We start from the raw sequence: 15970 nt of genomic DNA on the forward strand, positions 1-15970 counted from the left end.
ACAAATTTTCTAAGGAAGGGTTTGAAAATGGAATTAATCAAACCTTGAAAATGTAGAAGGTGCATTGGTAAGGCCAAAAGGCATGACGAAGAAATTTCATAATGACCCTCATGAGTTCTAAATGCTTTTTTCAAAATATCTTCAGTCTTCATTCTGATTTGATGATATCCTGAACGAATATCCAACTTGGTGAAGTAAATTTATCATGCAATTAATCCAATAATTCATCAATGACAGGAATGGGAAATTTATCTTTAATAGTGAGCATGTTGAGCTCCCTATAATCTGGACACATGTGCCGTGATCCATCCTTCTTGTGCACCAATAATACTAGAGCAGAGAATGAACTTTGACTAGGTTAAATTATACCAACATCTATCATTTCTACAACCATACGCTTAATTTCACTCTTTTGGGCATATGGATATCTGTAAGGCCTAATGTTGGGAGGAAAACTTCTTGGAATCAAACTAATAGCATGATCATGATCACAAATAGGTGGGAGGCCTTTGGGAGTCTCAAATACCTTGGAATGATTATCCAAGACCATTTGGAGATCGAGAGAAATAGATGATTTCGATGTGGGAACCTCTGGAAAACATAATTGTGAAATTACACCTCGTTGTTCTTTCTTTAAAAGCTTTGTCATTCTGTTAGAGCTGATTATATTTACCGGTTTCCCTATGATACCCCTTCATTCAACTTCATTTACTTCTGAAGAAAATTTCTTGAAAACTAAACGCTATTTGTTGGCATTATGATTCAGGTATGGCTCTATGTTACAGGTGTTGTACTTGATGGCAACTCACTCTAGTGGAAATGTTTTGTTCAGGCTCAAAATGTTGGAAATTAAGAGGTTCGCAGGTGAATGGTCCAAAAGGTGCGGACCCGCAGGCACGCCGTGCAGGAAATGCGGTCATACCCGCAGGTTACCCGTTCAAAAAGTGCGGTCCCCCAGTTCACTCACTTCAAGGCAGAGAAGTGCGCTCACGTGGGGTTTCTTATGTTTGGCCCGTGGTATTTAGCCCGTCGTTCATGATCTTATGGTTTCGGCCCGTGGTATAGGATCTATTTTAGCCCCAGTTTGGATCCCTTGTATTGGTTATTGATGGTTTTGTCCCATGGTGTGAATAAGGGCTTGACTATAAATAGGGAAGGAGATCACTTGGCTGTATATATCTTTGAAAGTTGAATATCTTAAGATCTGAATTTTGGGTTATCAGTTTTTAAAAGCTAGATCTAAATCAAGGTAAAATTTGAAGGCGAATCTATTGTCAAGTCGTGATCTCTTGGGCGCATGCTCAGATCTGTGGATCTGACTATCTGTAGTACATTGAAGGACTATTAATTTGGCCCTAATCAGAGGTTCGCAGGCAATCTAAAGCGAAAGTGCGGGGGTACACAGTACAGAAGAAGGCGCAGTGCGGGTATACGCTGCGCAGCTAAAGGCGCAGTGCGGGGTACGCAGTACAGAGGAAGACGAAGTGCGGGTATACGCAGCACAGCTGAAGGTGAAGTGCGAGTATCCGCAGGTTTATATTGGTGAAGTTGCGGACCTGTTTTGAAATATTTGTTGGCTGCCTGTTTTCTATTTGCTGCTGTGTTCTGGGTTTAGGATACTGGTGTTAGTTTTCTGTTTACAGCATTCTGAGAAGTTCGGGTGGCTCATTGGTTTGACTGTATAAGGAGATTGGTTGATTCACATGTACTTGATGTTTATTTGATGTTCTTGGATCCAGTCTGAAAATTAATGAAATGTGGTCCTTGAAAGAAAAGAAGTAGGGGGTTGTAGCGCCCTTCCATGAGAGACTGGAAAACGAGAGAGAGAGTTGTAGCTCTCTACAGGTTGTAGCTTGCGTACTGGTAAAGGACTGCACCAATACAAAATCATTGTAAAAGGAGTTTCTAATTGAAAGAAGATAGAGACATATTGCAGCAGGTGGTTTTCATACACATTGGGTTTCCACCTTATATCTGGTGTTCTTTTGTGTGACTATTTGCTTTTCTTGTTCCTACTCATTATTTTATGATACTGATATACAAAGTAATGATCAATATTTGAAGAATTATTCAAAGTATAAATAAGGAAGATATATTGAAAAGAATTTGATAATATTGATTCACCCCCCCTCTCAGTATTATTTCCAACAATTGGTATCAGAGCCAGGTTCTTCTGAAGAAGCTTGATCGCTTGAAGGAAGATCTAACACCATGAGCAACTACGAGAGGGAAGCATCAATCAGGCCACCGATTTTTGATGGGACAAACTTCGTATATTGGAAGGTAAGAGTTACTGCCTATCTTCAATCTTTGGGTACAGAAGTATGGGACATTATAGAAACAGGGTATACTTTTCGATCAGCTACTCCTACAGATCCAGCTGAGAAGAAGAAATATGAAACAAATGCAAAGGCAGTTAATACTCTTCTAGGATGTCTATCTCAATCTGAATTCGTGAAGGTTATGCAATATAAATCCGAAAAAGAAATATGGGACAAGATTGTTTTGAGCTACGAAGGAGATGAACAAGTAAAACGTGCAAAACTTCAAACCCTCAGGATTCAGTATGAGAATCTCAAAATGTATAATGATGAAAGTGTGGCTAACTATTTCCTTCGAGTAGATGAGATTGTTAATTGCATGAAAAAATTGGGTGAAGAAATAAAAGAGGCTGTTGTGGTTGAAAAAGTCCTAAGATCATTGTCCCCCAAGTTTGAATCTAAAGTGTCTGCAATAGAAGAAAAGGAAAATCTATGAACTCTTACTATGTCTCAGCTACACGAAATTCTAACTGCTTATGAAATGAGAAAAGGAGGTCCATCAGACAGGAGAGAAGCTGCTTTTAAGGCTTCAGGCAAAGGAGACTACTATGAATCAAGCCACGTGCCAGAAGAAGAAGAAGAATCAAATTTTGTCAGAAATCTTCAACGGGGTACTGGAAGGTTCAGAGGTAAGCTACCTTTTAAATTTTTTGCTTGTGGAAGAGTAGGTCATTATGCTGCCAATTATCCTCATAAGGATAAGATTGAAAAAGGAAAGGAACCTGCTAGATGGAACAAGAAACAGAATGCAAATAAGAAAAGCTACTACACTCATGAAGACAGTGATGGTCTATCAAATAGTGATGAAGATGAACGAGGTAATGACTATAAACTTTTAATGGCATTTGAAGATGATGATTACATGGATGTTATAGATGTGGATAGTTTTTATGAAGAGATTTCTAGACTCAAGACATGTATAGAAGAAAAGAATATGATCATTGATACTCTACAATTTCAAATTGATGAAAAAGAAAAATATCTTGAAAAGTTAGAAGGTGAAATTGTTGGCCTTAGAAAAGAAATTGAGAAAACAAAGGCTATTAATCTTAAGTTTGTCAAAGGATCTGAAACTCTAGATGAGATCATCAATGTACAACGTTCTCCGCTAAACAAGACAGGTCTAGGGTATAATGGAGAAACATCTCAAGCATCCAACTCAAAGAGTTATCTTGATGTAGCAAGAAGGAATGAGCAAAAGCACAATGGAGATCACCAGGTAAAGCAGGGACGAATTACATCAAGAACGAATAAAGACTATCAGGTAAACCAGGGGCAATCTGTCTTAAGGGTGAACAAAAGCTACAACCAGCCACAGGTAAAATCTTCTCAATTTGCTTCAAGAATGGATGACAACAGAAATTACAATCATTTGGCCGGTAGATTTTATAATCGCAGAAGTTTCTTCAATGGGCAATGTTTCTCTTTCCATAACTTTGGTCACAAAGCAGCTCAATGTGTTGCATATAAAACAATCATGATTAGAGAAGCTCAAAAACAAAGAAGTATGATCGGGATTACAAAAATGACCTATAACAACTTTTTGGCTCTTGAAAATGAAGTTGAATGTTCTATTTGCAATAACTTTGGTCATGAAGATTCTGAATGCAGGAGCAGGTTTCAGCAGACAAAGGCACAAGCCTCGAGCACCAGAACATGGAGAATAAAGGAACCAAAAACAGAAATATGTGGGATAGCATTTTATGCAGACGGACAAGAAAATCTATGGTACATTGACAGTGGATGTTCGAAACATATGACAGGTGATAAAGAAAAACTTGAGTCATATTCTGCTTTAGAAAAGGGAAAGAAAGTTTCTTTTGGAAATGATACTCCTGCAGCTATAAAAGGAAAAGGCACTGCTCAGTTAAAAGAAAAGGTCAAAGCTAGAAATGTTTTGTATGTTGATGGATTGAAGCATAATCTTCTAAGTGTCAGCCAGATGTGTGATCAAGGAACCGAGGTAATATTTAGATCAAACGGATGTCGTGTTCGTGATCTTGATATAGGTGAAACAATGATCAAAGGTAGAAGAACTCCAAATAATCTATACATATTTGAAGAAGGACAACAACAATGCTATTTGAGCAAGGATGATGAACACTGGTTATGGCACCGGAGGTTGGGGCATCTAAGATTTTCACAAATAAATAAAGCATGCAAATATTAGGCAGTTCGTGGTCTTCCAGATATCAAAATTCCAGACAACACCATATGCAAATCATGTCAGTTTGGAAAGCAAACCAGAACTAACTTTCCAGAGAAGGAAGGATCAGCTAGCATGCCTCTTGAGCTAGTCCATACAGATGTATGTGGTCCATTTAGGAAAAGGACACCTCGAGGAGAAGAATACTTGATATTATTCATTGACAATTTCTCCAGGTTTGTTTGGTTAGGACTTATGAAGCACAAAGATGAAGCATTCGAGAAATTCAAATCCTTCAAAGCCTTGGTTGAAAATGAATCAGGTTACAAAAACAAGTGCCTCAGGTCTGACAGAGGTGGGGAGTTTACCTCAAATGAATTTTTCAATTTCTGTGAAGAACATGGGATAAGAAGAGAATTCTCTACAGCTAGAACTCCTCAGCAAAATAAAGTGGTGGAAAGGATGAACAGAACAGTCCAACAAATGGCTCGTGCTATGCTGGATGAGTCTGGAACTCCCGCAACTTTCTGGGGTGAAGCTGCATATGTTGCGGTTGTTATTCTCAACAAAACAAATGTCCGAGTGAACAGCACTCAAACTCATCATGAGCTCTGGTATGGTGAGACTCCTTCGGTAAAGCACTTCAAAATCTTAGGGAGCAAATGCTATATTAAGAATACTGATGAGAAACTTGGCAAACTTGAACCTAGAGCAGATGAAGGCATTCTTCTTGGTTATTCTCCACACAGCAAAGCATATAAGTGCTACAATAAAAGACTTGGAAGAATTGTTGGCAGCATTGATGTAGTGGTTGATGAAAAGGGATACATTCCTAGGCAAGTAAATCATGAAAATATCGAAGAAGATGAAGACTACCCTCAAAGACAGAATGATGAATAAGAAGAACCTCAAGAAGCACCAGAGGAACAGATAAGGATAGAAGAGAAGACTCCATCCCGGTACGTTCAGAAGAATCATCTAGAATCTCAGATTTTGGGGCATAAAGAAGCAGGTGTGCAAACAAGAAGAACAATTGCAGAAGCTTCAAGCTATTTGGCATTACTCTCCTCCACTGAACCACAAAATGTAAAAGAGGCATGCAAAGATGAATGTTGGGTCAAAGCAATGGATGAAGAACTTGAGCAGATCGAAAAGAACAACACTTGGGAGTTGGTTCCTAGACCAAAGGATAAGAATGTTATAGGGACAAAATGGGTCTTCAAAAATAAGTTGAATGAAAATGGGGAAGTAATTAGAAACAAGGCAAGACTTGTTTGTAAAGGGTATGCGCAGCAAGAAGGAATAGATTTTGAGGAAACTTTTGCTCCTGTTGCAAGACTTGAGGCCATCTGAATGTTCCTTGCTCTCTCAAGCTTTAAAAAGTTCAAATTATTTCAAATGGACGTGAAATCAGCCTTTCTGAATGGAGACTTAGAAGAAGAAGTATACATTGAGCAGCCAGATGGTTTCATTCTTGGAAATGATCCAAGTCTTGTATGCAGACTGAAAAAGGCTCTCTATGGTCTTAAACAAGCTCCAAGGGCTTGGTACTATCGTTTGGACAAATATCTCCATCAACAAGGTTTTTCAAAAGGATCAGCAGATAGCAATCTTTATATAAAAATTGAAAATGACAAATTGCTAATACTTGTTGTGTATGTAGATGAGATTATCTTTGGCAGCAATGAAGAATCTATGAGTCAAAGCTTTGCCTTGGTGATGCAGAAAGAATTCGAAATGTCCTTGCTTGGAGAATTGACATATTTTCTTGGCCTGCAAATCCAACAAAAGGAAGGAGGGATCTTCTTGTCTCAAACCAAGTATCTCAAGCAGATTTTGAAGAAATATGGCATGGAAGATGCAAAACCAGTATGTACACCCATGGTCACAGGATGTAGCCTCAGTGAAAATGATGAATCAGCAGTAGTACATCAACCAACCTACAGATCTATGATTGGAAGTCTACTTTATTTGACAGGTACCCGACCAGACATCATGCATGCAGTGGGAATAGTTGGAAGATTTCAGGCAAATCCAAAGGAAACTCATCTTCAGGCAGTAAAGAGAATGTTCAAATATCTTCAAGGGACTCAAAATTATGTCTTATGGTATCCTAGAGATACAGATCTCACACTTCATGCTTATACTGATGCAGATTGGCCGGAAGCGTGGACGACAGGAAGAGCACAAGTGGTGGTGCATTCTTTATGGGCTCCAGATTAGTATCTTGGTTCAGCAAGAAACAGAGTTCGATTGCCTTGTCTACAGCTGAAGCAGAATATGTTGTTGCTGCATCTTGCTGCACTCAACTCCTTTGGATGATGCAGACCTTGCAGGATTTTCAAATCACTTGTACACCACATATCTCCATCTTATGTGATAATACAAGTGCAATCAGCATTTCAAAGAACCCAGTCATGCATTCAAAAACCAAGCACATACCAATCAAGTATCACTTTCTCGGGAAGAAGTGCTTGAACAAAAGGTCAAGTTGGAGTATGTTCCTTCTAAGGAACAGGTTGCTGATATACTCACCAAACCATTGCCTAGGGAGACCTTTGAATACCTCAGGCAAAAGCTGGGGGTTGTTGATGCATCATCTTGTTGTTGAATCTCTTCTGATTGTTGGTTGTACGCAAGGTTCATCTGAAGTATATGCGTACATGTGCTGGGTTGCGGATTGGTCGAAGATCGAATGGCACAGGTTCAGGGGGAGCATATCATGCATTGTTGGCATTATGGAGGAAGTACAGAAGGAGATCATGGATGCTGGTATGAATATTGCTGCAATATGTCTCTATCTCTTTCATGGTCATTTATGGTGCTTGGTGGATTATGGTTCTTCTTTGCAGATCTGGTTTATAGTCAGGGGGAACATGTTCTTAGGGGGAGCATAACCCTTTGCCCTTGATGTCAAAGGGGGAGAATGATGTTGAGGATCTTGAGGTTGCCATCAAGTCCAAAGGGGGAGATTGTTGGCATTATGATTCTGGTATGACTCTATGTTACAGGTGTTGTACTTGATGGCAACTCACTCTAGTGGAAATGTTTTGTTCAGGCTCAAAATGTTGGAAATGAAGAGGTTCGCAGGTGAATGGTCCAAAAGGTGCGGACCCGCAGGCACGCCGTGCAGGAAATGCGGTCATACCCGCAGGTTACCCGTTCAAAAAGTGCGATCCCCCAGTTCACTCACTTCAAGGCAGAGAAGTGCGCTCACGTGGGGTTTCTTATGTTTGGCCCGTGATATTTAGGCCGTCGTTCATGATCTTATGGTTTCGGCCCGTGGTATAGGATCTATTTTAGCCTCGGTTTGGATCCCTTGTATTAGTTATTGATGGTTTTGTCCCATGGTGTGAATAAGGGCTTGACTATAAATAGGGAAGGAGATCACTTAGCTGTATATATCTTTGAAAGTTGAATATCTTAAGATCTGAATTTTTGGTTATCAATTTTTAAAAGCTATATCTAAATCAAGGTAAAATTTGAAGGCGAATCTATTGCCAAGTCGTGATCTCTCGGGTGCATGCTCAGATCTGTGGATTTGTCTGTCTGTAGTACATTGAAGGACTGTTAATTTGGCCCTAATCAGAGGTTCGCAGGCGATCTAAAGCGAAAGTGCGGGGGTATGCAGTACAAAAGAAGGCGCAGTGCGGGTATACGCAGCGCAGCTAAAGGCGCAGTGCGGGGTACGCAGTACAGAGGAAGTCACAGTGCGGATATACGCAGAACAGCTGAAGGCACAGTGCGGGGTATGCAGTACAGAAGAAGACGAAGTGCGGGTATACACAGCACAACTGAAGGTGAAGTGCGGGTATCCGCAGGTTTATATTGGTGAAGTTGCGGACTTGTTTTGAAATATTTGTTGGTTGCTTGTTTTCTATTTGCTGCTATGTTCTGGATTTAGGATACTGGTGTTAGTTTTCTGATTACAGCATTCTGAGAAGTTCGGGTGGCTCATTGGTTTGACTGTATAAGGAGATTGGTTGATTCACATGTACTTGATGTTTATTTGATGTTCTTGGATCCAATCTGAAAATTAATGAAATGTGGTCCTTGAAAGAAAAGAAGTAGGGGGTTGTAGCTCCCTTCCAGGAGAGACTGGAAAACGAGAGAGAGAGAGTTGTAGCTCTCTGCAAGTTGTAGCCTGCGTACTGGTAAAGGACTGCACCAGTACAAAATCATTGTAAAAGGAGTTTCTAATTGAAAGAAGATAGAGACATATTGCAGCAGGTGGTTTTCACCCACATTGGGTTTCCACCTTATATCCAGTGTTCTTTTGTGTGACTATTTGCTTTTCTTGTTCCTGCTCATTATTTTATGATATTGACATACAAAGTAATGATCAATATTTGAAGAATTATTCAAAGTATAAATAAGGAAGATATATTGAAAAGAATTTGATAATACTGATTCACCCCCCCTCTCAGTATTATTTCCAACACTATTATACCTAAGGATTATAGCCATTGGACTCCTAGTACAACATCAGCACCACCCATTGGAACGGAAAGCATTGGGCTATTCAATACATATCCTCTGATGGATAGCTTGATATTATGGAACTTTCTAGAGAAATTTATGGTTCCTCCACTTGCAACCATCACTTGACACTTTGGTGTTGGATATAGGAATCAATTCAATTCCTTGGCTATCTTACAATGAATAAAATTATGGGTACTACCTGAATCAATCAATATTATTACCTTTTTATTCTTGATATGTCCTTCTATCTTGATAGTTTAAGGAATGCTAATTCAGGACAATGCATTATAAGATATGGTCAGATTCATTTCTTATTTCTCTAGGGTTTGTTCCTGTTGTATATCCTCTTCTTTTGACGTTTCCTGTTACTTTTCTTCCTCCTCTTCACAATCTATGTAAAATAATTCCTTCTCAGCACACATATGACATTTAGTGTATTTTCTATCACAACTGTAACAAAGTCCTTTTGATATTTTTTCTTCCAATTGTTGTGGTGTCAACCTTGTAGGTTGTGGAAGGCTAGGAGCAACAACACTTCCATCTTTATAGTCATGAGTAGTAGGCTTCCTTGTTTCCATAATTTTGCATTCCATTTTTCTTGCCAACCTAAATGCCTTCTCCAATGAATCAAGTTCCCAAAGATGAACCTCATGTTGGATGTTATCCTTTAAAGTCCCTATGAATGCATCAATCCTATGCTCCTCTAGAATATAGTTTACCCTTATATTCAATTTTTGGAAGTCCTCAATGTCATCCATCATCAAACTCACTTGTTTGAGATTTATCAATTGGCTTAAAAAATTGTTTCTTTTTGTATCCTCATAATGTGCTATCATTTCTTCCGTAAAAATTTCCCAAGTGACAATTTGTTTACGAGAGTAAAGAAATCGATACCATACAAACTAATTTGGTTACAAATATATAGTTGCAATGTGTACCTTTTGTGTGTTTTCACAATATGGAGATCGAAATATTGTTCCATCTGTAGTATCCATGTTACGGAATCCTTGCCATCAAACTTCCTCATATCGATATTCGAAATTTTGTGGGTCTTTGTTCCAATGTTAGAGTCTATGAAATCATGATTAACATTTCTTTTGTTCTAATCATCAGTTTTCTCTACTACTTTTTCGCTATTAAGAAGCCTTTCTTATAGCAACTTTGTCAAACCTTCCACGTATTTCTTCAAATCTTCAATGTTGTCATTCTTTGAATCATGATTAACATTTCTAATGTTCTAATTATGAGTTTCCTTTGCTACCTTTTCGCGATTAAGAAGCCTTTCTTGTAGAAACTTTGTCAAACCTTCCTTCCAACCTTCCGTGTCTTTCTTCCAATCTTCAATGTTGTCTTTCATATCATCTATCTTAGCTTCCACGCCTTTGTTTAAACCATCTATCTTAACTTCGATTTCATTCATATTAGCTTCCATGTCATTCATATTAGCATCCATGCCTTTCTTTAAACCATCCATCTTAGCTTTTGTTACTTTTTGCAGGAGTGAAATTTTGTTGCACTTGGTCTCGAAATTTTGATATATCATGTTACATTTCTTCTTCTTCTTCACAAGTCATGCTAGAGCTTTCAGGTTTCTTACTAGGTGTTTCCATTTTCTTTCTTTGGGGCATCAATTAATGATAATAATGCTTCACTATTCCCTTTGAATTCCTTCAAACTAATTTTTCAAACCAAACTTATGGAAATTTAAAAAAAAACTACACACCTTTTTTTACTTTGTAGGAGATCGATATTGAATCTATTGTATCTCTGTAATTTCGAATCTCCAAGGTCTGAAATTTCATCCCACGGTATCCCTCTGAGTCCTCTTTCTAACACCACAAGTATGATCAATATTGGATTCTCTAAGGAAGAGTTATGCCAAATGTCCCACGATGCCCTAATTATAGACTAGCTCATTAGAGTGAACGTGTACGAAGTGCCACGTGGCACTGTCTCGACCTTAGTACCTAAAACTGATGCAAAGGAAACTACAAGTCATCCTCTTTTTGTAATGTCTTACGAAATTTCCATATGATGCTCAGAAAAATAAATAAATAAATAAATAAATTAATTAAAATTAAAATTAAAAATAAAATAAAAATAAAATAAAATAAAAATAAAAATAAAAAAATTAATTATGACAATTTTCCCCAGGTCACCTGTTTGAGATATAATTTGGGATCCTGCAAAAACCCTAACTTCCTTGGATCATTTCTATGAAAATGTAGCGATAAATATCTGAAATTTGGACCCACGGTTCAGAGAGATCTTGGATCAAATGGGGTTTTCTTTTTTCTTCTGAAACATCATAGAAAAACATTATAGAGAAAATTCCACAATGACTTGTTTGGAGAAGCGAAACCCTAGAATCCAAAGGCTCTAATACCAAATGTTATGAAACCAGCTCACAAAAGATAGAAAATATAGATCAACACCTTAGAAATCAGTCTCTTCGAGGTGGAAACCTCCTTTACATTACACAAATGAACAATTCTTGGATGATACAAATGAAAAAACCTCCTTTCTATATATAGGAGTCTAATGGGTCACAATATAATCAAAGTCGACATAACAATAATAATATAAGGGCACAACAATAACAATAGTGGGCTTCTATGGGGCACAATAATAACAATATGGGGACAATAGGGGCACAACAATAATAATAAGGGATACAACAAAAATCGTAATGGGGGAATCACTAGTATTATAGGGACCTAACACAATGGAAATAACAAGCACAAGTATCTTGCTCTAATAGTCACTATATTGCATCTATAAGTTGAATCATACTAAGTTTATAGGATCCTTTATTCCCTCCAAAACTCCTACAAAAGTGGATATGGTTTCCTCGTTTACTCACAGTCATTGAGAGTTAGTAACTTCCCATGAGCCAGTCGAGTTGTTGATGGGATGATGTAATGGACAAACCTCATAAATATTCTCATACTAGTCTCCAACGTGTTCTCCATAATAAATCCTCTTTTTATTACAAATTCAATGCATTAGGCTACATAATATGACATATATCCTAAAATTACTAGGAACACATTATAGCTTGAAAAGATATAATAAAATGAAAAAATAGAGGTTAAAATGTGTTGAAGGATGGTCAGATGGGCCTTGAATTGTACCTGTTTGGGAGGACCATCAACTGGGTATGTCCCTAGAAAGGAACACTCATCGATAATTTTGGAACTCCTCCTGAAGGTCCATAGCCCTAGTAGAACATTAGAGATTCCCACGCCCCACAACCTCAGACATTTTGTAACATAATGTCCTTTTGTGTAGCAGTCAATACAATAAACCTGAGGACAAGTAAGTTTGGCAATGTTTACATCCTTTAATATTTCAATCAAAACAATAATTTGATTATGTAATTTTTCGAAATAGGATCAATGGAAGTAGAACTTGGTTTAAAGTGACAAGGGAATCCCACCATATCTTCAATCTTCTTTGCTTGTTCTAAATCTTCTTGCAAGGAATTGATCTTTTGTTGCATCAAAGGTATCTTTTTTAATGGAAATAAGGCTTGAATACACCCTTTTTTCTGATAATCTGGATGAATGTATGAGTTAATTTCCCATAACATATTTAAACCTCTACATATACTCCCATGCAATATCTCCTTCTCTCTACTTAATATCTCGCAACTCTGTCAGACCCTGTTGCTCTATCTAAAGAAATTTGAACTCCTTTATGAAATCCTCCCTTAGTGTATCTACAGTTAAATTTTGAGTATTTGGTGTAAATTTTGTATGCCATCTAAGGGATATTCCCCTTAATGTATTTTGAAACTCATCTAGCTTAGTCACGTTTGGAGTCCCTCTAGACCTTTAGATGGCCTCATATAAATACCAATGTTGTTGTATATCCTCATCAACCCCAACCATAAAACTCAGGGTACTAGGTGAAGGAATCTACTACATTGCTAGCCATTGGAATAAAGCTAGAAGAAACGAAAACAAATCCTTGTGGATTGGGTTGAGAAATATTACCTAAATTATGCTGACCACTACTAGAAGAACCACCACCGGTATCTACCTTGTGAAAATTCAATTTTTAATGAGAATGGGAAGAAACCTTACTAGATTATGATAGATAACAGGGAGAAGTGATGGGGGAGAAATGACCATGTTGCTACCTTGAAAAATATTGACTTCAGGGGAAGTATTGTCCTCGTAGAAAAACCTATGCATCGCAAAATGCATCTCTTCATCAATAGGGGTACTGGGATTAGTTATTCCAATTTCCAGGCCTAGATTCTAGGTTTCACTTGATTCCTAGTGATCATCATCTCAAAAAAAATTCTCTCCTTCTTCACCTCCTATAGTTTCCTTCATTTGCTAGATCTCTCATATCCTCTCAAATCTCCCTTTTCCAGCTCTAGGTTGACCAAAACCTCTCCTATCTTCTTCAACTCTCTTCGTATCCTCCAAATCTCTCACATATTCCTTTCTCTCCACACCTCATATATACATGCCCTTCTCACTACCCTAAAATCTCTCCTATTCCACCTCTCTTCTCCACCCATCACAACTCCTTCTCAACTTCCGCAACAAGTCATCGCCTCCCCCAACCCCCCCATGTATGAGTGTTTTAGGCTACCATATTAGATGGAGGAAATGATAGCAATATTTTTTCTTCCAGTAAGACAAATATCCATAAAGGGATTTCTTTTAACACTTGCCCTCTTAACGAAAATCTAAATACTAATTTTTCTTTTGAAAAGGATTGGTGGGTTTATGTGGAAAACTCAATAATATATACCTCAAAGGTAGCATGCACAAAGAAATCAACGACTCTAGTAAGATCATGGTCTAGTTGATTTAAAGTATCTAGATATAATGTAGTCTAGTGTCAATATATTCAACCAACACTGTGATCTTAAGGAATCATGCAACGTTCTCAACCACTAATACATCTTCTCAAGGAACTCATTCTGAAAGATATTATATTGGTCACAAGTAGGTTCGATAAAAAAGATCTCATCACAAACCGAGTATAGATTATTTTTCCTTAATTGTGCTTGGTGAAGGATGAAAGTATCACACTTCTCTTCCCACCACTCTTGAATACTCCTCTTTAAAATCCTACTCATCATTATTGGAAACCACAACTAGTTTTGGGGTCCCAATAACAAAACCATTTTTTTGTGAAAATTTATTTGTAGAGACCAAGGTTTTACTTCTGGGGGGCAAAAAAGGCTTCCACTATAGTCTATTGTAGTGCCAATTTTTTCAATCTTTCGCAAGGAAGAAAGTCTCACTCAAAGCACAACCAAGACTTAAGTGTGATTATTATGGTTTAGAGGTTGAGAGGATTATTTTACTAGCTAAATATATATTAAAATCCATTAGCCATTACAGAGTAATATAGGAACCATTAAAAAAGAAATGAGTAAAATAACAATGTGCATAATATTTTAACAAGAAGCTAAGCATTTTAAATATGCATATAATAAAAAATAGACACACATTTTATAACTAATCTCCCTGCCAACAATTCCATTTTATTATTAACGGGCCAAACAAATGTTACAACAATACAACTATAACATCACAACTATATCATGTGCCAATCATCCTCCAAAAACTAAATTATAGATACAAATAGAATATCAAAACATAGGTAGAAATTCCAACAACATATCAAAAATTTTCTTCATTTTGCTCCTCCACGCAACTTGCCTTGCATATCCTTTTATAATTTTGGCTTGTTTGACACTATCAAGAAATTGACTTCCTTGACGTGGTCCATCTTAACTTCTACGGCTTGACTCGATCAACTTTAACTATTCTTCGACCCAATCCATTTCATTTCAAGCTTGCTTGATGCTATCATTCCTTATTTCATGCAAACTTGTTGATTTCAAAGATAATTTCTTAGTCCACTTTACTCTTTTTCAACTAGTCACTTTCTTCTTTCTGTTGTTGATTTTTTATTGAATTAACCATTCTTTTCTAGATTCCACTTTCTATTTTCTACAAGCTCCTTGTGATCAAAATTTTCCAATAAATGAAGATCCCGACACTCCCATTGGGTTCCACTCAACTCTTCCCTAGAGCTTCATTTTTTTCCTTTCTCACCCAAAAAATTTCCCAAGACCTTAAGACATGAAAGGCAATAATCAAGAAGAAAATGAAGAACCATAAAATCTCATGATAGAAAAAAAGAAAGAAAAATTCAGCATGGCCATGCTTACAATCAACAATCAAAGAAACAAGGTGAATAAGAAGGAAAAAACAAAACAAAAAACATGAAATTCTTCCACATCTACTTATTTCAATGAGTTTCAGTGTTTTCAATGGATTTTACACCACCATATGTATGCATAAATACTCAGACTGAGCCCTATCCATGTTTTCATGGCAGCATTTAAAATTCACAATGCCCCTCCAATTACTCCTTGGAAAGATCATTCAATGTTTATCATAGGGCCATGAGGGAATGCCCCATCCTCTTCTCCTCTCCTCCCAAATTATACATTGTTGTTTCAAGTCCCTAAGAGCTCACACAACCCACTCCTCTCTTGCTGTATCAATTCTCTCATGCTCTGCCATATTCACCCAACCATTAGCATCTTCAATGAATGGGTTCTCAGCTGTGACCTAGCCATGCTATAGTAAGAATGCTTCCCTACAGCTCAACATTCTTTCAATCTCCCCATTACAAGATTTAATAATAAACATTATTCATTTTTTACAATCATCCTCTTTTGCAAGGTGTTGTGGGGAAAAGTATCCGACTCGGATGACCCTATCCCTACTCTAAAGGTGACAGTCTTTAGAAACAACTGAAAGTAAAGCTTTGATATTTTCCTTTATGAAAGTGCAGAGAGAAGGAAGAAAAGATTAACCAACCTGGTGTCTTTCACTTAGTCGATCCTTATCCTCTCTCTTTGTCTCTTGTTCCCAGCTCCTTGCTCTCTTTGCCGGTCCAGCTACACACAGATCCTGCACAAAACAAGAGAGGAAACTACAAGATACATGTACTCATAACTGATGCATGGATTAGAGTG

This window comes from Pinus tabuliformis, chromosome 7 (genome assembly GCF_031772625.1).
Source record: "Pinus tabuliformis cultivar Carrire ecotype Pingquan chromosome 7, CPIR1, whole genome shotgun sequence".
NCBI classification, from domain to species: domain Eukaryota; kingdom Viridiplantae; phylum Streptophyta; class Pinopsida; order Pinales; family Pinaceae; genus Pinus; species Pinus tabuliformis.